Consider the following 18,466-nt stretch of genomic DNA (forward strand, 5'->3'; position numbering starts at 1 on the left):
GAACATCGGTGTTGGGTAGGACGTACAGCTGAATCCATGGGGTTATTATAGAAACTAAAAGCCAGTGAATCACGCCTCCATGTCTGCATCCCATTGTTTTATATAATAAATAATTAATGTTGTCCCAGCTGATAATGAACAGCCCGGTCGCAGTCGAGAAAATTGACCCCCGGCTCCCCTGAGCCTGTGCCTTTTTGGGAGCACATATTTGTGCAAAAAGTTTTTCTATAACTTCAAAAAGTCCAAGTACAGGTCGAGACTTACTGACGATCTTCTTCAAGCCATAGTGAGGGTGTCAACTGCTTCCTCGCTCAAGCCAAATGTGGCTCAGCTATGTGAGAGGAAGCGCTGCCAGGTCTCTGGCAGCTGGAAGCAGGCAAGAGAAGCCATGTTTAGAAAAACCGTTCATGTTCACAAGAACCCATTATAGTTAAAGAACTGTTAGTAGTGATGTTTGAGAAGATTGGATTTTTTGAACAAAGCTTTTTCAGTGGAATACCTGATGCAGCCCAGCCACACCCAGACTCTGCGTCCTGCAGCCCTCAGGTAATTTGAGTTTGAGACCCCTGGAGTCAACAGACGGTGGCCTAGCCACCTTCGCGTGAGCCTCCAGGAGTGTTGTTGTGGCCGAGTGGTTAAGGCGATGGACTAGAAATCCATTGGGGTCTCCCCGCGCAGGTTCGAATCCTGCCAACAGCGTGAAGTTACCCTGATGTTGTTTTACCTTGGATAAGGTTCTTGATTGACCATTGCATAATTGGTGTTGTGTTCCTAGCTTGTTTTTCAGTACCAATTGGGAAAGTGTTGGGAACATCTGCTGAGGCATTGTACTGTATATTAATGAATATGCTGCTGCACATTGTAAAGGCTGAATACTCCTAAACAAATACCATGCTGACCAAAACAAACTACAGTGAGCAATTACATTGCAACATAGTGGATCCGCCTTCCAACCACATTAGCCTTTTAAACTAAATGTCATTAACATCTTTTGTCAGCTGGACTTGGCACCTAATCCAGGGATGGTGTAATTTGTTAGTGTTTTGGTGTTTTGTATATAGACAGGTTTTAAATTGTTATTGTATATAGTTTTTAGTTGTTGTGTTTGCACTCTCTCTTTAAAAAAATGTGGGGAAAAAAAACACAACTCTTGTGGTGTAATAGCAACACATCCATCCTTTGGGTGGAAGACTCCAGGTGCAAATCCTGGCAAGAGTGTGTTAGGTGCACAATCAGTATTTCATTTGCTGGGTTTCATATACCAGTTTTCATTAGGAGATTTTTAATAGAATCTGTCACCCTACTATGTGTTTATATTGAGGTAATAATGGGTGGTTGAGGTGTTTATATTAAGATGTGATTCTAATGATTTGCCCTAATTCATGTTTAAAATGAATTTGAACCATATCTCAATGTATGCTGAAGTATTGACATTTTCTGTGTTACTGTTACTGTGTATTATGGATTTTATATTGAATTTTTCTCTTTTTCTTTCTGTTTCTCTTCCCCCCTTCCTCTCTTCTTTTTTCTTCCCCCCCCTTAAAATTCCCTTTTCAACCAGTGTCCCTAGCTAGTTTTTCAGTACCATTTAGGAAAGTGTTGGGAACATCTGCATTGTAAAGTCTGAATAGTCCTAAAAAAATGCCATGCTGACCAAAACAAACTACAGTGAGCAGTTACATTACACCATAGTGGATCCGCATTCCAACCACGTTAGTCTGTTAAACTAAATGTCATTGACATCTTTTGTCAGCTGGACTTGGCACCTAATCCAGAGACAAGCATAAGCCGGTGTAACTAAAAGATGGTTACGTGGGTACATGGATTGTTACCATCTTCTGCATTAGAAGTACGTAGAACAAGTCCCTCCCCACCCTTCGATAGCTCAGTTGGTAGAGCGGAGGACTGTAGGTTAGTCAGCTGGGATCCTTAGGTCGCTGGTTCAACTCCGGCTCGAAGGAGAACATTTTGGCGGAACAGTCCAGGTACTGCTCTAACGCCATGGCTACTTGTCCCTATACTAACATCTCCCGCTGCAAGGACATTTTTTCAAAGCTCTGCAACATGTTGCCTTTACTCACCAAAGCTCCTGCTCCAATTTACAGAACATCTGCATTTTTGATTGCATTGAGCGGAAGCGCTGCCAGGTCTCTGGCAGCAGGAAGCAGGCAAGAGAAGCCATGTTTAGAAAAACCGTTCATGTTCACAAGAACCCATTATAGTTAAAGAACTGTTAGTAGTGATGTTTGAGAAGATTAGATGTTTTGAACAAAGCTTTTTCAGTGGAATACCTGATGCAGCCCAGCCACACCCAGACTCTGCGTCCTGCAGCCCTCAGGTAATTTGAGTTTGAGACCCCTGGAATCAACAGACGGTGGCCTAGCCACCTTCGCGTGAGCCTCCAGGAGTGTTGTTGTGGCCGAGTGGTTAAGGCGATGGACTAGAAATCCATTGGGGTCTCCCCGCGCAGGTTCGAATCCTGCCAACAACGTGAAGTTCCCCTGATGTTGTTTTACCTTGGATAAGGTTCTTGATTGACCATTGCATAATTAGTGTTGTGTTCCTAGCTTGTTTTTCAGTACCAATTGGGAAAGTGTTGGGAACATCTGCTGAGGCATTGTACTGTGTATTAATGAATCTGCTGCTGCACATTGTAAAGGCTGAATAGTCCTAAACAAATACCATGCTGACCAAAACAAACTACAGTGAGCAATTACATTGCAACATAGTGGATCCGCCTTCCAACCAATTCTTTAAAAAAATGTGGGGAAAAAAACACAACTCTTGTGGTGTAATAGCAACACATCCATCCTTTGGGTGGAAGACTCCAGGTGCAAATCCTGGCAAGAGTGTGTTAGGTGCACAATCAGTATTTCATTTGCTGGGTTTCATATACCAGTTTTCATTAGGAGATTTTTAATAGAATCTGTCACCCTACTATGTGTTTGTATTGAGGTAATAATGGGTGGTTGAGGTGTTTATATTAAGATGTGATTCTAATGATTTGCCCTAATTCATGTTTAAAATGAATTTGAACCATATCTCAATGTATGCTGAAGTATTGACATTTTCTGTGTTACTGTTACTGTGTATTATGGATTTTATATTGAATTTTTCTCTTTTTCTTTCTGTTTCTCTTCCCCCCTTCCTCTCTTCTTTTTTCTTCCCCCCCCTTAAAATTCCCTTTTCAACCAGTGTCCCTAGCTAGTTTTTCAGTACCATTTAGGAAAGTGTTGGGAACATCTGCATTGTAAAGTCTGAATAGTCCTAAAAAAATGCCATGCTGACCAAAACAAACTACAGTGAGCAGTTACATTACACCATAGTGGATCCGCATTCCAACCACGTTAGTCTGTTAAACTAAATGTCATTGACATCTTTTGTCAGCTGGACTTGGCACCTAATCCAGAGACAAGCATAAGCCGGTGTAACTAAAAGATGGTTACGTGGGTACATGGATTGTTACCATCTTCTGCATTAGAAGTACGTAGAACAAGTCCCTCCCCACCCTTCGATAGCTCAGTTGGTAGAGCGGAGGACTGTAGGTTACTCAGCTGGGATCCTTAGGTCGCTGGTTCAACTCCGGCTCGAAGGAGAACATTTTGGCGGAACAGTCCAGGTACTGCTCTAACGCCATGGCTATACTAACCTATACTACCCTATACTAACATCTCCCGCTGCAAGGACATTTTTTCAAAGCTCTGCAACATGTTGCCTTTACTCACCAAAGCTCCTGCTCCAATTTACAGGACTGCTTTTGACCATGGATTAAAACAGGGTTCTCAAGCTTGCGGCCTGCGAGACAATATTTTGTGGCCCTCAGGACGATATGAAAGTTTAATCTTTAGTGCGGCCAGCGAGTTCTATACGAATGGCACTTTCCCGCGTTGTGTGCAGAAGGTTCCTTTTTTTGTGCAAGCTGGAGCTGAACGAACCTACCAATCACACTGGACTATATCGCTCCCGAGGGCGGGCCATCAGCCGGGGTTGATGCAAGCAGAGAAACAATGCACAACTATGGAGGCGCTCGTGTAACATCACATAGCCGTCATAGAATTACTACTTGTTACTGTGTTTGAAATGAGAATGTTTGACTTCGAGCTGGACGAAGTCAATGTTACCGCCGTTAAGGACCAACACCGACGTTCCGTTGACGATGTCACTAATGGGTGTGGACCTTCAATGGGGCCATTCAGCCTGCTCCCGCCCGCCGTCCCGCTTCGGAGTCAGGCTGGAGCCTCATCAAAGGCTTACCTGCCTCGGTTACATAAGCAACAGAACATCGGTGTTGGGTAGGACGTACAGCTGAATCCATGGGGTTATTATAGAAACTAAAAGCCAGTGAATAACGCCTCCATGGCTGCATCCCATTGTTTTATATAATAAATAATTAATGTTGTCCCAGCTGATAATGAACAGCCCGGTCGCAGTCGAGAAAATTGACCCCCGGCTCCCCTGAGCCTGTGCCTTTTTGGGAGCACATATTTGTGCAAAAAGTTTTTTCTATAACTTCAAAAAGTCCAAGTACAGGTCGAGACTTACTGACGATCTTCTTCAAGCCATAGTGAGGGTGTCAACTGCTTCCTCGCTCAAGCCAAATGTGGCTCAGCTATGTGAGAGGAAGCACTGCCAGGTCTCTGGCAGCAGGAAGCAGGCAAGAGAAGCCATGTTTAGAAAAACCGTTCATGTTCACAAGAACCCATTATAGTTAAAGAACTGTTAGTAGTGATGTTTGAGAAGATTGGATTTTTTGAACAAAGCTTTTTCAGTGGAATACCTGATGCAGCCCAGCCACACCCAGACTCTGCGTCCTGCAGCCCTCAGGTAATTTGAGTTTGAGACCCCTGGAGTCAACAGACGGTGGCCTAGCCACCTTCGTGTGAGCCTCCAGGAGTGTTGTTGTGGCCGAGTGGTTAAGGCGATGGACTAGAAATCCATTGGGGTCTCCCCGCGCAGGTTCGAATCCTGCCAACAGCGTGAAGTTACCCTGATGTTGTTTTACCTTGGATAAGGTTCTTGATTGACCATTGCATAATTGGTGTTGTGTTCCTAGCTTGTTTTTCAGTACCAATTGGGAAAGTGTTGGGAACATCTGCTGAGGCATTGTACTGTATATTAATGAATATGCTGCTGCACATTGTAAAGGCTGAATACTCCTAAACAAATACCATGCTGACCAAAACAAACTACAGTGAGCAATTACATTGCAACATAGTGGATCTGCCTTCCAACCACATTAGCCTTTTAAACTAAATGTCATTAACATCTTTTGTCAGCTGGACTTGGCACCTAATCCAGGGATGGTGTAATTTGTTAGTGTTTTGGTGTTTTGTATATAGACAGGTTTTAAATTGTTATTGTATATAGTTTTTAGTTGTTGTGTTTGCACTGTCTCTTTAAAAAAATGTGGGGAAAAAAACACAACTCTTGTGGTGTAATAGCAACACATCCATCCTTTGGGTGGAAGACTCCAGGTGCAAATCCTGGCAAGAGTGTGTTAGGTGCACAATCAGTATTTCATTTGCTGGGTTTCATATACCAGTTTTCATTAGGAGATTTTTAATAGAATCTGTCACCCTACTATGTGTTTATATTGAGGTAATAATGGGTGGTTGAGGTGTTTATATTAAGATGTGATTCTAATGATTTGCCCTAATTCATGTTTAAAATGAATTTGAACCATATCTCAATGTATGCTGAAGTATTGACATTTTCTGTGTTACTGTTACTGTGTATTATGGATTTTATATTGAATTTTTCTCTTTTTCTTTCTGTTTCTCTTCCCCCCTTCCTCTCTTCTTTTTTCTTCCCCCCCCTTAAAATTCCCTTTTCAACCAGTGTCCCTAGCTAGTTTTTCAGTACCATTTAGGAAAGTGTTGGGAACATCTGCATTGTAAAGTCTGAATAGTCCTAAAAAAATGCCATGCTGACCAAAACAAACTACAGTGAGCAGTTACATTACACCATAGTGGATCCGCATTCCAACCACGTTAGTCTGTTAAACTAAATGTCATTGACATCTTTTGTCAGCTGGACTTGGCACCTAATCCAGAGACAAGCATAAGCCGGTGTAACTAAAAGATGGTTACGTGGGTACATGGATTGTTACCATCTTCTGCATTAGAAGTACGTAGAACAAGTCCCTCCCCACCCTTCGATAGCTCAGTTGGTAGAGCGGAGGACTGTAGGTTACTCAGCTGGGATCCTTAGGTCGCTGGTTCAACTCCGGCTCGAAGGAGAACATTTTGGCGGAACAGTCCAGGTACTGCTCTAACGCCATGGCTATACTAACCTATACTACCCTATACTAACATCTCCCGCTGCAAGGACATTTTTTCAAAGCTCTGCAACATGTTGCCTTTACTCACCAAAGCTCCTGCTCCAATTTACAGGACTGCTTTTGACCATGGATTAAAACAGGGTTCTCAAGCTTGCGGCCTGCGAGACAATATTTTGTGGCCCTCAGGACGATATGAAAGTTTAATCTTTAGTGCGGCCAGCGAGTTCTATACGAATGGCACTTTCCCGCGTTGTGTGCAGAAGGTTCCTTTTTTTGTGCAAGCTGGAGCTGAACGAACCTACCAATCACACTGGACTATATGGCTCCCGAGGGCGGGCCATCAGCCGGGGTTGATGCAAGCAGAGAAACATTGCACAACTATGGAGGCGCTCATGTAACATCACATAGCCGTCATAGAATTACTACTTGTTACTGTGTTTGAAATGAGAATGTTTGACTTCGAGCTGGACGAAGTCAATGTTACCGCCGTTAACCCTTCGATAGCTCAGTTGGTAGAGCGGAGGACTGTAGGTTAGTCAGCTGGGATCCTTAGGTCGCTGGTTCAACTCCGGCTCGAAGGAGAACATTATGGCGGAACAGTCCAGGTACTGCTCTAACGCCATGGCTACTTGTCCCTATACTAACATCTCCCGCTGCAAGGACATTTTTTCAAAGCTCTGCAACATGTTGCCTTTACTCACCAAAGCTCCTGCTCCAATTTACAGAACATCTGCATTTTTGATTGCATTGAGCGGAAGCGCTGCCAGGTCTCTGGCAGCAGGAAGCAGGCAAGAGAAGCCATGTTTAGAAAAACCGTTCATGTTCACAAGAACCCATTATAGTTAAAGAACTGTTAGTAGTGATGTTTGAGAAGATTAGATGTTTTGAACAAAGCTTTTTCAGTGGAATACCTGATGCAGCCCAGCCACACCCAGACTCTGCGTCCTGCAGCCCTCAGGTAATTTGAGTTTGAGACCCCTGGAATCAACAGACGGTGGCCTAGCCACCTTCGCGTGAGCCTCCAGGAGTGTTGTTGTGGCCGAGTGGTTAAGGCGATGGACTAGAAATCCATTGGGGTCTCCCCGCGCAGGTTCGAATCCTGCCAACAACGTGAAGTTCCCCTGATGTTGTTTTACCTTGGATAAGGTTCTTGATTGACCATTGCATAATTAGTGTTGTGTTCCTAGCTTGTTTTTCAGTACCAATTGGGAAAGTGTTGGGAACATCTGCTGAGGCATTGTACTGTGTATTAATGAATCTGCTGCTGCACATTGTAAAGGCTGAATAGTCCTAAACAAATACCATGCTGACCAAAACAAACTACATTGCAACATAGTGGATCTGCCTTCCAACCACATTAGCCTGTTAAACTAAATGTCATTAACATCTTTTGTCAGCTGGACTTGGCACCTAATCCAGGGATGGTTACGTGGGTACATGGATTGTTACAATCTTCTGGATTAGAGGTACGTAGAACAAGTCCCTCCCCACCCTTCGATAGCTCAGTTGGTAGAGCGGAGGACTGTAGGTTAGTCAGCTGGGATCCTTAGGTCGCTGGTTCAACTCCGGCTCGAAGGAGAACATTATGGCGGAACAGTCCAGGTACTGCTCTAACGCCATGGCTACTTGTCCCTATACTAACATCTCCCGCTGCAAGGACATTTTTTCAAAGCTCTGCAACATGTTGCCTTTACTCACCAAAGCTCCTGCTCCAATTTACAGAACATCTGCATTTTTGATTGCATTGAGCGGAAGCGCTGCCAGGTCTCTGGCAGCAGGAAGCAGGCAAGAGAAGCCATGTTTAGAAAAACCGTTCATGTTCACAAGAACCCATTATAGTTAAAGAACTGTTAGTAGTGATGTTTGAGAAGATTAGATGTTTTGAACAAAGCTTTTTCAGTGGAATACCTGATGCAGCCCAGCCACACCCAGACTCTGCGTCCTGCAGCCCTCAGGTAATTTGAGTTTGAGACCCCTGGAATCAACAGACGGTGGCCTAGCCACCTTCGCGTGAGCCTCCAGGAGTGTTGTTGTGGCCGAGTGGTTAAGGCGATGGACTAGAAATCCATTGGGGTCTCCCCGCGCAGGTTCGAATCCTGCCAACAACGTGAAGTTCCCCTGATGTTGTTTTACCTTGGATAAGGTTCTTGATTGACCATTGCATAATTAGTGTTGTGTTCCTAGCTTGTTTTTCAGTACCAATTGGGAAAGTGTTGGGAACATCTGCTGAGGCATTGTACTGTATATTAATGAATCTGCTGCTGCACATTGTAAAGGCTGAATAGTCCTAAACAAATACCATGCTGACCAAAACAAACTACAGTGAGCAATTACATTGCAACATAGTGGATCCGCCTTCCAACCACATTAGCCTTTTAAACTAAATGTCATTAACATCTTTTGTCAGCTGGACTTGGCACCTAATCCAGGGATGGTGTAATTTGTTAGTGTTTTGGTGTTTTGTATATAGACAGGTTTTAAATTGTTATTGTATATAGTTTTTAGTTGTTGTGTTTGCACTCTCTCTTTAAAAAAATGTGGGGAAAAAAAACACAACTCTTGTGGTGTAATAGCAACACATCCATCCTTTGGGTGGAGGACTCCAGGTGCAAATCCTGGCAAGAGTGTGTTAGGTGCACAATCAGTATTTCATTTGCTGGGTTTCATATACCAGTTTTCATTAGGAGATTTTTAATAGAATCTGTCACCCTACTATGTGTTTATATTGAGGTAATAATGGGTGGTTGAGGTGTTTATATTAAGATGTGATTCTAATGATTTGCCCTAATTCATGTTTAAAATGAATTTGAACCATATCTCAATGTATGCTGAAGTATTGACATTTTCTGTGTTACTGTTACTGTGTATTATGGATTTTATATTGAATTTTTCTCTTTTTCTTTCTGTTTCTCTTCCCCCCTTCCTCTCTTCTTTTTTCTTCCCCCCCCTTAAAATTCCCTTTTCAACCAGTGTCCCTAGCTAGTTTTTCAGTACCATTTAGGAAAGTGTTGGGAACATCTGCATTGTAAAGTCTGAATAGTCCTAAAAAAATGCCATGCTGACCAAAACAAACTACAGTGAGCAGTTACATTACACCATAGTGGATCCGCATTCCAACCACGTTAGTCTGTTAAACTAAATGTCATTGACATCTTTTGTCAGCTGGACTTGGCACCTAATCCAGAGACAAGCATAAGCCGGTGTAACTAAAAGATGGTTACGTGGGTACATGGATTGTTACCATCTTCTGCATTAGAAGTACGTAGAACAAGTCCCTCCCCACCCTTCGATAGCTCAGTTGGTAGAGCGGAGGACTGTAGGTTAGTCAGCTGGGATCCTTAGGTCGCTGGTTCAACTCCGGCTCGAAGGAGAACATTTTGGCGGAACAGTCCAGGTACTGCTCTAACGCCATGGCTATACTAACCTATACTACCCTATACTAACATCTCCCGCTGCAAGGACATTTTTTCAAAGCTCTGCAACATGTTGCCTTTACTCACCAAAGCTCCTGCTCCAATTTACAGGACTGCTTTTGACCATGGATTAAAACAGGGTTCTCAAGCTTGCGGCCTGCGAGACAATATTTTGTGGCCCTCAGGACGATATGAAAGTTTAATCTTTAGTGCGGCCAGCGAGTTCTATACGAATGGCACTTTCCCGCGTTGTGTGCAGAAGGTTCCTTTTTTTGTGCAAGCTGGAGCTGAACGAACCTACCAATCACACTGGACTATATGGCTCCCGAGGGCGGGCCATCAGCCGGGGTTGATGCAAGCAGAGAAACATTGCACAACTATGGAGGCGCTCGTGTAACATCACATAGCCGTCATAGAATTCCTACTTGTTACTGTGTTTGAAATGAGAATGTTTGACTTTGAGCTGGACGAAGTCAATGTTACCGCCGTTAAGGACCAACACCGACGTTCCGTTGACGATGTCACTAATGGGTGTGGACCTTCAATGGGGCCATTCAGCCAGCTCCCGCCCGCCGTCCCGCTTCCGAGTCAGGCTGGAGCCTCATCAAAGGCTTACCTGCCTCGGTTACATAAGCAACAGAACATCGGTGTTGGGTAGGACGTACAGCTGAATCCATGGGGTTATTATAGAAACTAAAAGCCAGTGAATCACGCCTCCATGTCTGCATCCCATTGTTTTATATAATAAATAATTAATGTTGTCCCAGCTGATAATGAACAGCCCGGTCGCAGTCGAGAAAATTGACCCCCGGCTCCCCTGAGCCTGTGCCTTTTTGGGAGCACATATTTGTGCAAAAAGTTTTTCTATAACTTCAAAAAGTCCAAGTACAGGTCGAGACTTACTGACGATCTTCTTCAAGCCATAGTGAGGGTGTCAACTGCTTCCTCGCTCAAGCCAAATGTGGCTCAGCTATGTGAGAGGAAGCGCTGCCAGGTCTCTGGAAGCAGGAAGCAGGCAAGAGAAGCCATGTTTAGAAAAACCGTTCATGTTCACAAGAACCCATTATAGTTAAAGAACTGTTAGTAGTGATGTTTGAGAAGATTAGATTTTTTGAACAAAGCTTTTTCAGTGGAATACCTGATGCAGCCCAGCCACACCCAGACTCTGCGTCCTGCAGCCCTCAGGTAATTTGAGTTTGAGACCCCTGGAATCAACAGACGGTGGCCTAGCCACCTTCGCGTGAGCCTCCAGGAGTGTTGTTGTGGCCGAGTGGTTAAGGCGATGGACTAGAAATCCATTGGGGTCTCCCCGTGCAGGTTCGAATCCTGCCAACAACGTGAAGTTCCCCTGATGTTGTTTTACCTTGGATAAGGTTCTTGATTGACCATTGCATAATTAGTGTTGTGTTCCTAGCTTGTTTTTCAGTACCAATTGGGAAAGTGTTGGGAACATCTGCTGAGGCATTGTACTGTGTATTAATGAATCTGCTGCTGCACATTGTAAAGGCTGAATAGTCCTAAACAAATACCATGCTGACCAAAACAAACTACATTGCAACATAGTGGATCTGCCTTCCAACCACATTAGCCTGTTAAACTAAATGTCATTAACATCTTTTGTCAGCTGGACTTGGCACCTAATCCAGGGATGGTGTAATTTGTTAGTGTTTTGGGGTTTTGTATATAGACACGTTTTAAATTGTTATTGTATATAGTTTTTAGTTGTTGTGTTTGCACTCTCTCTTTAAAAAAAAGTGGGGAAAAAAACACAACTCTTGTGGTGTAATAGCAACACATCCATCCTTTGGGTGGAAGACTCCAGGTGCAAATCCCGGCAAGAGTGTGTTAGGTGCACAATCAGTATTTCATTTGCTGGGTTTCATATACCAGTTTTCATTAAGAGATTTTTAATAGAATCTGTCACCCTACTATGTGTTTATATTGAGGTAATAATGGGTGGTTGAGGTGTTTATATTAAGATGTGATTCTAATGATTTGCCCTAATTCATGTTTAAAATGAATTTGAACCATATCTCAATGTATGCTGAAGTATTGACACTTTCCAAGTCCAGCTGACAAAAGATGTCAATGACATTTAGTTTAACAGACTAACGTGGTTGGAATGCGGATCCACTATGGTGTAATGTAACTGCTCACTGTAGTTTGTTTTGGTCAGTATGGCATTTTTTTAGGACTATTCAGACTTTACAATGCAGATGTTCCCAACACTTTCCTAAATGGTACTGAAAAACTAGCTAGGGACACTGGTTGAAAAGGGAATTTTAAGGGGGGGGAAGAAAAAAGAAGAGAGGAAGGGGGGAAGAGAAACAGAAAGAAAAAGAGAAAAATTCAATATAAAATCCATAATACACAGTAACAGTAACACAGAAAATGTCAATACTTCAGCATACATTGAGATATGGTTCAAATTCATTTTTATTATAGAAACTGAAAGCCAGTGAATAACGCATCCATGGCTGCATCCCATTGTTTTATATAATAAATAATAAATGGTGTACCAGTTGATAATGAACAGCCCGGTCGCAGTCGATAAAATTGACCCCCGGTTCCCCTGAGCCTGTGCCTTTTTGGGAGCACATATTTGTGCAAAAAGTTTTTTCTATAACTTCAAAAAGTCCAAGTACAGGTCGAGACTTACTGACGATCTTCTTCAAGCCATAGTGAGGGTGTCAACTGCTTCCTCGCTCAAGCCAAATGTGGCTCAGCTATGTGAGAGGAAGCGCTGCCAGGTCTCTGGCAGCAGGAAGCAGGCAAGAGAAGCCATGTTTAGAAAAACCGTTCATGTTCACAAGAACCCATTATAGTTAAAGAACTGTTAGTAGTGATGTTTGAGAAGATTAGATGTTTTGAACAAAGCTTTTTCAGTGGAATACCTGATGCAGCCCAGCCACACCCAGACTCTGCGTCCTGCAGCCCTCAGGTAATTTGAGTGTGAGACCCCTGGAATCAACAGACGGTGGCCTAGCCACCTTCGCGTGAGCCCCCAGGAGTGTTGTTGTGGCCGAGTGGTTAAGGCGATGGACTAGAAATCCATTGGGGTCTCCCCGCGCAGGTTCGAATCCTGCCAACAACGTGAAGTTCCCCTGATGTTGTTTTACCTTGGATAAGGTTCTTGATTGACCATTGCATAATTAGTGTTGTGTTCCTAGCTTGTTTTTCAGTACCAATTGGGAAAGTGTTGGGAACATCTGCTGAGGCATTGTACTGTGTATTAATGAATCTGCTGCTGCACATTGTAAAGGCTGAATAGTCCTAAACAAATACCATGCTGACCAAAACAAACTACAGTGAGCAACTACATTGCAACATAGTGGATCTGCCTTCCAACCACATTAGCCTGTTAAACTAAATGTCATTAACATCTTTTGTCAGCTGGACTTGGCACCTAATCCAGGGATGGTGTAATTTGTTAGTGTTTTGGGGTTTTGTATATAGACACGTTTTAAATTGTTATTGTATATAGTTTTTAGTTGTTGTGTTTGCACTCTCTCTTTAAAAAAAAGTGGGGAAAAAAACACAACTCTTGTGGTGTAATAGCAACACATCCATCCTTTGGGTGGAAGACTCCAGGTGCAAATCCCGGCAAGAGTGTGTTAGGTGCACAATCAGTATTTCATTTGCTGGGTTTCATATACCAGTTTTCATTAAGAGATTTTTAATAGAATCTGTCACCCTACTATGTGTTTATATTGAGGTAATAATGGGTGGTTGAGGTGTTTATATTAAGATGTGATTCTAATGATTTGCCCTAATTCATGTTTAAAATGAATTTGAACCATATCTCAATGTATGCTGAAGTATTGACATTTTCTGTGTTACTGTTACTGTGTATTATGGATTTTATATTGAATTTTTCTCCTTTTCTTTCTGTTTCTTTTCCCCCCTTCCTCTCTTCTTTTTTCTTCCCCCCCCTTAAAATTCCCTTTTCAACCAGTGTCCCTAGCTAGTTTTTCAGTACCATTTAAGAAAGTGTTTGGAACATCTGCATTGTAAAGTCTGAATATTCCTAAAAAAATGCCATGCTGACCAAAACAAACTACAGTGAGCAGTTACATTACACCATAGTGGATCCGCATTCCAACCACGTTAGTCTGTTAAACTAAATGTCATTGACATCTTTTGTCAGCTGGACTTGGCACCTAATCCAGAGACAAGCATAAGCCGGTGTAACTAAAAGATGGTTACGTGGGTACATGGATTGTTACAATCTTCTGGATTAGAGGTACGTAGAACAAGTCCCTCCCCACCCTTAGATAGCTCAGTTGGTAGAGCGGAGGACTGTAGGTTAGTCAGCTGGGATCCTTAGGTCGCTGGTTCAACTCCGGCTCGGAGGAGAACATTATGGCGGAACAGTCCAGGTACTGCTCTAACGCCATGGCTACTTGTCCCTATACTAACATCTCCCGCTGCAAGGACATTTTTTCAAAGCTCTGCAACATGTTGCCTTTACTCACCAAAGCTCCTGCTCCAATTTACAGGACTGCTTTTGACCATGGATTAAAACAGGGTTCTTAAGCTTGCGGCCCGCGAGACAATATTTTGTGGCCCTCAGGACGATATGAAAGTTTAATCTTTAGTGCGGCCAGCGAGTTCTATACGAATGGCACTTTCCCGCGTTGTGTGCAGAAGGTTCCTATTTTTGTGCAAGCTGGAGCTGAACGAACCTACCAATCACACTGGACTATATGGCTCCCGAGGGCGGGCCATCAGCCGGGGTTGATGCAAGCAGAGAAACATTGCACAACTATGGAGGCGCTCATGTAACATCACATAGCCGTCATAGAATTACTACTTGTTACTGTGTTTGAAATGAGAATGTTTGACTTCGAGCTGGACGAAGTCAATGTTACCGCCGTTAAGGACCAACACCGACGTTCCGTTGACGATGTCACTAATGGGTGTGGACCTTCAATGGGGCCATTCAGCCAGCTCCCGCCCGCTGTCCCGCTTTCGGAGTCAGGCTGGAGCCTCATCAAGGGCTTACCTGCCTCGGTTACATAAGCAACAGAACATCGGTGTTGGGTAGGACGTACAGCTGAATTCATGGTGTTTATTATAGAAACTGAAAGCCAGTGAATAACGCATCCATGGCTGCATCCCATTGTTTTATATAATAAATAATAAATGGTGTCCCAGTTGATAATGAACAGCCCGGTCGCAGTCGATAAAATTGACCCCCGGTTCCCCTGAGCCTGTGCCTTTTTGGGAGCACATATTTGTGCAAAAAGTTTTTTCTATAACTTCAAAAAGTCCAAGTACAGGTCGAGACTTACTGACAATCTTCTTCAAGCCATAGTGAGGGTGTCAACTGCTTCCTCGCTCAAGCCAAATGTGGCTCAGCTATGTGAGAGGAAGCGCTGCCAGGTCTCTGGCAGCAGGAAGCAGGCAAGAGAAGCCATGTTTAGAAAAACCGTTCATGTTCACAAGAACCCATTATAGTTAAAGAACTGTTAGTAGTGATGTTTGAGAAGATTAGATGTTTTGAACAAAGCTTTTTCAGTGGAATACCTGATGCAGCCCAGCCACACCCAGACTCTGCGTCCTGCAGCCCTCAGGTAATTTGAGTTTGAGACCCCTGGAATCAACAGACGGTGGCCTAGCCACCTTCGCGTGAGCCCCCAGGAGTGTTGTTGTGGCCGAGTGGTTAAGGCGATGGACTAGAAATCCATTGGGGTCTCCCCGCGCAGGTTCGAATCCTGCCAACAATGTGAAGAGCCCCTGATGTTGTTTTACCTTGGATAAGGTTCTTGATTGACCATTGCATAATTAGTGTTGTGTTCCTAGCTTGTTTTTCAGTACCAATTGGGAAAGTGTTGGGAACATCTGCTGAGGCATTGTACTGTATATTAATGAATCTGCTGCTGCACATTGTAAAGGCTGAATAGTCCTAAACAAATACCATGCTGACCAAAACAAACTACAGTGAGCAACTACATTGCAACATAGTGGATCCACCTTCCAACCACATTAGCCTGTTAAACTAAATGTCATTAACATCTTTTGTCAGCTGGACTTGGCACCTAATCCAGGGATGGTGTAATTTGTTAGTGTTTTGGGGTTTTGTATATAGACAGGTTTTAAATTGTTATTGTATATAGTTTTTAGTTGTTGTGTTTGCACTCTCTCTTTAAAAAAATGTGGGGAAAAAAACACAACTCTTGTGGTGTAATAGCAACACATCCATCCTTTGGGTGGAAGACTCCAGGTGCAAATCCTGGCAAGAGTGTGTTAGGTGCACAATCAGTATTTCATTTGCTGGGTTTCATATACCAGTTTTCATTAGGAGATTTTTAATAGAATCTGTCACCCTACTATGTGTTTATATTGAGGTAATAATGGGTGGTTGAGGTGTTTATATTAAGATGTGATTCTAATGATTTGCCCTAATTCATGTTTAAAATGAATTTGAACCATATCTCAATGTATGCTGAAGTATTGACATTTTCTGTGTTACTGTTACTGTGTATTATGGATTTTATATTGAATTTTTCTCTTTTTCTTTCTGTTTCTCTTCCCCCCTTTCTCTCTTCTTTTTTCTTCCCCCCCCTTAAAATTCCCTTTTCAACCAGTGTCCCTAGCTAGTTTTTCAGTACCATTTAGGAAAGTGTTGGGAACATCTGCATTGTAAAGTCTGAATAGTCCTAAAAAAATGCCATGCTGACCAAAACAAACTACAGTGAGCAGTTACATTACACCATAGTGGATCCGCATTCCAACCACGTTAGTCTGTTAAACTAAATGTCATTGACATCTTTTGTCAGCTGGACTTGGCACCTAATCCAGAGACAAGCATAAGCCGGTGTAACTAAAAGATGGTTACGTGGGTACATGGATTGTTACCATCTTCTGCATTAGAAGTACGTAGAACAAGTCCCTCCCCACCCTTCGATAGCTCAGTTGGTAGAGCGGAGGACTGTAGGTTAGTCAGCTGGGATCCTTAGGTCGCTGGTTCAACTCCGGCTCGAAGGAGAACATTTTGGCGGAACAGTCCAGGTACTGCTCTAACGCCATGGCTATTTGTCCCTATACTAACATCTCCCGCTGCAAGGACATTTTTTCAAAGCTCTGCAACATGTTGCCTTTACTCGCCAAAGCTCCTGCTCCAATTTACAGGACTGCTTTTGACCATGGATTAAAACAGGGTTCTCAAGCTTGCGGCCTGCGAGACAATATTTTGTGCCCCTCAGGACGATATGAAAGTTTAATCTTTAGTGCGGCCAGCGAGTTCTATACGAATGGCACTTTCCCGCGTTGTGTGCAGAAGGTTCCTTTTTTTGTGCAAGCTGGAGCTGAACGAACCTACCAATCACACTGGACTATATGGCTCCCGAGGGCGGGCCATCAGCCGGGGTCGATGCAAGCAGAGAAACATTGCACAACTATGGAGGCGCTCGTGTAACATCACATAGCCGTCATAGAATTCCTACTTGTTACTGTGTTTGAAATGAGAATGTTTGACTTCGAGCTGGACGAAGTCAATGTTACCGCCGTTAAGGACCAACACCGACGTTCCGTTGACGATGTCACTAATGGGTGTGGACCTTCAATGGGGCCATTCATCCAGCTCCCGCCCGCCGTCCCGCTTCGGAGTCAGGCTGGAGCCTCATCAAAGGCTTACCTGCCTCGGTTACATAAGCAACAGAACATCGGTGTTGGGTAGGACGTACAGCTGAATTCATGGTGTTTATTATAGAAACTGAAAGCCAGTGAATAACGCATCCATGGCTGCATCCCATTGTTTTATATAATAAATAATAAATGGTGTCCCAGTTGATAATGAACAGCCCGGTCGCAGTCGATAAAATTGACCCCCGGCTCCCCTGAGCCTGTGCCTTTTTGGGAGCACATATTTGTGCAAAAAGTTTTTCTATAACTTCAAAAAGTCCAAGTACAGGTCGAGACTTACTGACGATCTTCTTCAAGCCATAGTGAGGGTGTCAACTGCTTCCTCGCTCAAGCCAAATGTGGCTCAGCTATGTGAGAGGAAGCGCTGCCAGGTCTCTGGCAGCAGGAAGCAGGCAAGAGAAGCCATGTTTAGAAAAACCGTTCATGTTCACAAGAACCCATTATAGTTAAAGAACTGTTAGTAGTGATGTTTGAGAAGATTAGATGTTTTGAACAAAGCTTTTTCAGTGGAATACCTGATGCAGCCCAGCCACACCCAGACTCTGCGTCCTGCAGCCCTCAGGTAATTTGAGTTTGAGACCCCTGGAATCAACAGACGGTGGCCTAGCCACCTTCGCGTGAGCCCCCAGGAGTGTTGTTGTGGCCGAGTGGTTAAGGCGATGGACTAGAAATCCATTGGGGTCTCCCCGCGCAGGTTCGAATCCTGCCAACAATGTGAAGTTCCCCTGATGTTGTTTTACCTTGGATAAGGTTCTTGATTGACCATTGCATAATTAGTGTTGTGTTCCTAGCTTGTTTTTCAGTACCAATTGGGAAAGTGTTGGGAACATCTGCTGAGGCATTGTACTGTATATTAATGAATCTGCTGCTGCACATTGTAAAGGCTGAATAGTCCTAAACAAATACCATGCTGACCAAAACAAACTACAGTGAGCAACTACATTGCAACATAGTGGATCCGCCTTCCAACCACATTAGCCTGTTAAACTAAATGTCATTAACATCTTTTGTCAGCTGGACGTGGCACCTAATCCAGGGATGGTGTAATTTGTTAGTGTTTTGGGGTTTTGTATATAGACAGGTTTTAAATTGTTATTGTATATAGTTTTTAGTTGTTGTGTTTGCA

At 43.4% G+C, this 18,466-nt stretch overlaps 17 non-coding genes across 17 annotated transcripts; all 17 read left to right on the plus strand.

Annotated features, from left to right (window-relative positions):
* Window positions 1–617: 617 nt before the first annotated feature.
* Window positions 618–699, plus strand: trnas-aga (transfer RNA serine (anticodon AGA)). The gene has a single exon. It is a non-coding gene; the product is annotated as a tRNA-Ser (tRNA).
* A 1,175-nt stretch (window positions 700–1,874) lies between these two features.
* Window positions 1,875–1,961, plus strand: trnay-gua (transfer RNA tyrosine (anticodon GUA)). Its single transcript is given in 2 exon segments — window positions 1,875–1,911; window positions 1,926–1,961. It is a non-coding gene; the product is annotated as a tRNA-Tyr (tRNA).
* A 448-nt stretch (window positions 1,962–2,409) lies between these two features.
* trnas-aga (transfer RNA serine (anticodon AGA)) lies at window positions 2,410–2,491 on the plus strand. The gene has a single exon. It is a non-coding gene; the product is annotated as a tRNA-Ser (tRNA).
* A 1,017-nt stretch (window positions 2,492–3,508) lies between these two features.
* Window positions 3,509–3,595, plus strand: trnay-gua (transfer RNA tyrosine (anticodon GUA)). Its single transcript is given in 2 exon segments — window positions 3,509–3,545; window positions 3,560–3,595. It is a non-coding gene; the product is annotated as a tRNA-Tyr (tRNA).
* Window positions 3,596–4,895: 1,300 nt separating this feature from the next.
* Window positions 4,896–4,977, plus strand: trnas-aga (transfer RNA serine (anticodon AGA)). The gene has a single exon. It is a non-coding gene; the product is annotated as a tRNA-Ser (tRNA).
* Window positions 4,978–6,151: 1,174 nt separating this feature from the next.
* On the plus strand, window positions 6,152–6,238 carry trnay-gua (transfer RNA tyrosine (anticodon GUA)). The gene is given in 2 exon segments: window positions 6,152–6,188; window positions 6,203–6,238. It is a non-coding gene; the product is annotated as a tRNA-Tyr (tRNA).
* A 536-nt stretch (window positions 6,239–6,774) lies between these two features.
* On the plus strand, window positions 6,775–6,861 carry trnay-gua (transfer RNA tyrosine (anticodon GUA)). Its single transcript is given in 2 exon segments — window positions 6,775–6,811; window positions 6,826–6,861. It is a non-coding gene; the product is annotated as a tRNA-Tyr (tRNA).
* Window positions 6,862–7,309: 448 nt separating this feature from the next.
* Window positions 7,310–7,391, plus strand: trnas-aga (transfer RNA serine (anticodon AGA)). The gene has a single exon. It is a non-coding gene; the product is annotated as a tRNA-Ser (tRNA).
* Window positions 7,392–7,771: 380 nt separating this feature from the next.
* Window positions 7,772–7,858, plus strand: trnay-gua (transfer RNA tyrosine (anticodon GUA)). Its single transcript is given in 2 exon segments — window positions 7,772–7,808; window positions 7,823–7,858. It is a non-coding gene; the product is annotated as a tRNA-Tyr (tRNA).
* A 448-nt stretch (window positions 7,859–8,306) lies between these two features.
* trnas-aga (transfer RNA serine (anticodon AGA)) lies at window positions 8,307–8,388 on the plus strand. The gene has a single exon. It is a non-coding gene; the product is annotated as a tRNA-Ser (tRNA).
* Window positions 8,389–9,563: 1,175 nt separating this feature from the next.
* Window positions 9,564–9,650, plus strand: trnay-gua (transfer RNA tyrosine (anticodon GUA)). The gene is given in 2 exon segments: window positions 9,564–9,600; window positions 9,615–9,650. It is a non-coding gene; the product is annotated as a tRNA-Tyr (tRNA).
* Window positions 9,651–10,949: 1,299 nt separating this feature from the next.
* On the plus strand, window positions 10,950–11,031 carry trnas-aga (transfer RNA serine (anticodon AGA)). Its single transcript has one exon. It is a non-coding gene; the product is annotated as a tRNA-Ser (tRNA).
* A 1,674-nt stretch (window positions 11,032–12,705) lies between these two features.
* trnas-aga (transfer RNA serine (anticodon AGA)) lies at window positions 12,706–12,787 on the plus strand. The gene has a single exon. It is a non-coding gene; the product is annotated as a tRNA-Ser (tRNA).
* A 1,174-nt stretch (window positions 12,788–13,961) lies between these two features.
* trnay-gua (transfer RNA tyrosine (anticodon GUA)) lies at window positions 13,962–14,048 on the plus strand. The gene is given in 2 exon segments: window positions 13,962–13,998; window positions 14,013–14,048. It is a non-coding gene; the product is annotated as a tRNA-Tyr (tRNA).
* A 1,292-nt stretch (window positions 14,049–15,340) lies between these two features.
* On the plus strand, window positions 15,341–15,422 carry trnas-aga (transfer RNA serine (anticodon AGA)). Its single transcript has one exon. It is a non-coding gene; the product is annotated as a tRNA-Ser (tRNA).
* Window positions 15,423–16,596: 1,174 nt separating this feature from the next.
* trnay-gua (transfer RNA tyrosine (anticodon GUA)) lies at window positions 16,597–16,683 on the plus strand. Its single transcript is given in 2 exon segments — window positions 16,597–16,633; window positions 16,648–16,683. It is a non-coding gene; the product is annotated as a tRNA-Tyr (tRNA).
* A 1,290-nt stretch (window positions 16,684–17,973) lies between these two features.
* Window positions 17,974–18,055, plus strand: trnas-aga (transfer RNA serine (anticodon AGA)). Its single transcript has one exon. It is a non-coding gene; the product is annotated as a tRNA-Ser (tRNA).
* The last annotated feature ends 411 nt before the right edge of the window (window positions 18,056–18,466 follow it).

The sequence above is a fragment of the Channa argus genome, chromosome 3, assembly GCF_033026475.1.
Source record: "Channa argus isolate prfri chromosome 3, Channa argus male v1.0, whole genome shotgun sequence".
In the NCBI taxonomy this organism is placed as follows: domain Eukaryota; kingdom Metazoa; phylum Chordata; class Actinopteri; order Anabantiformes; family Channidae; genus Channa; species Channa argus.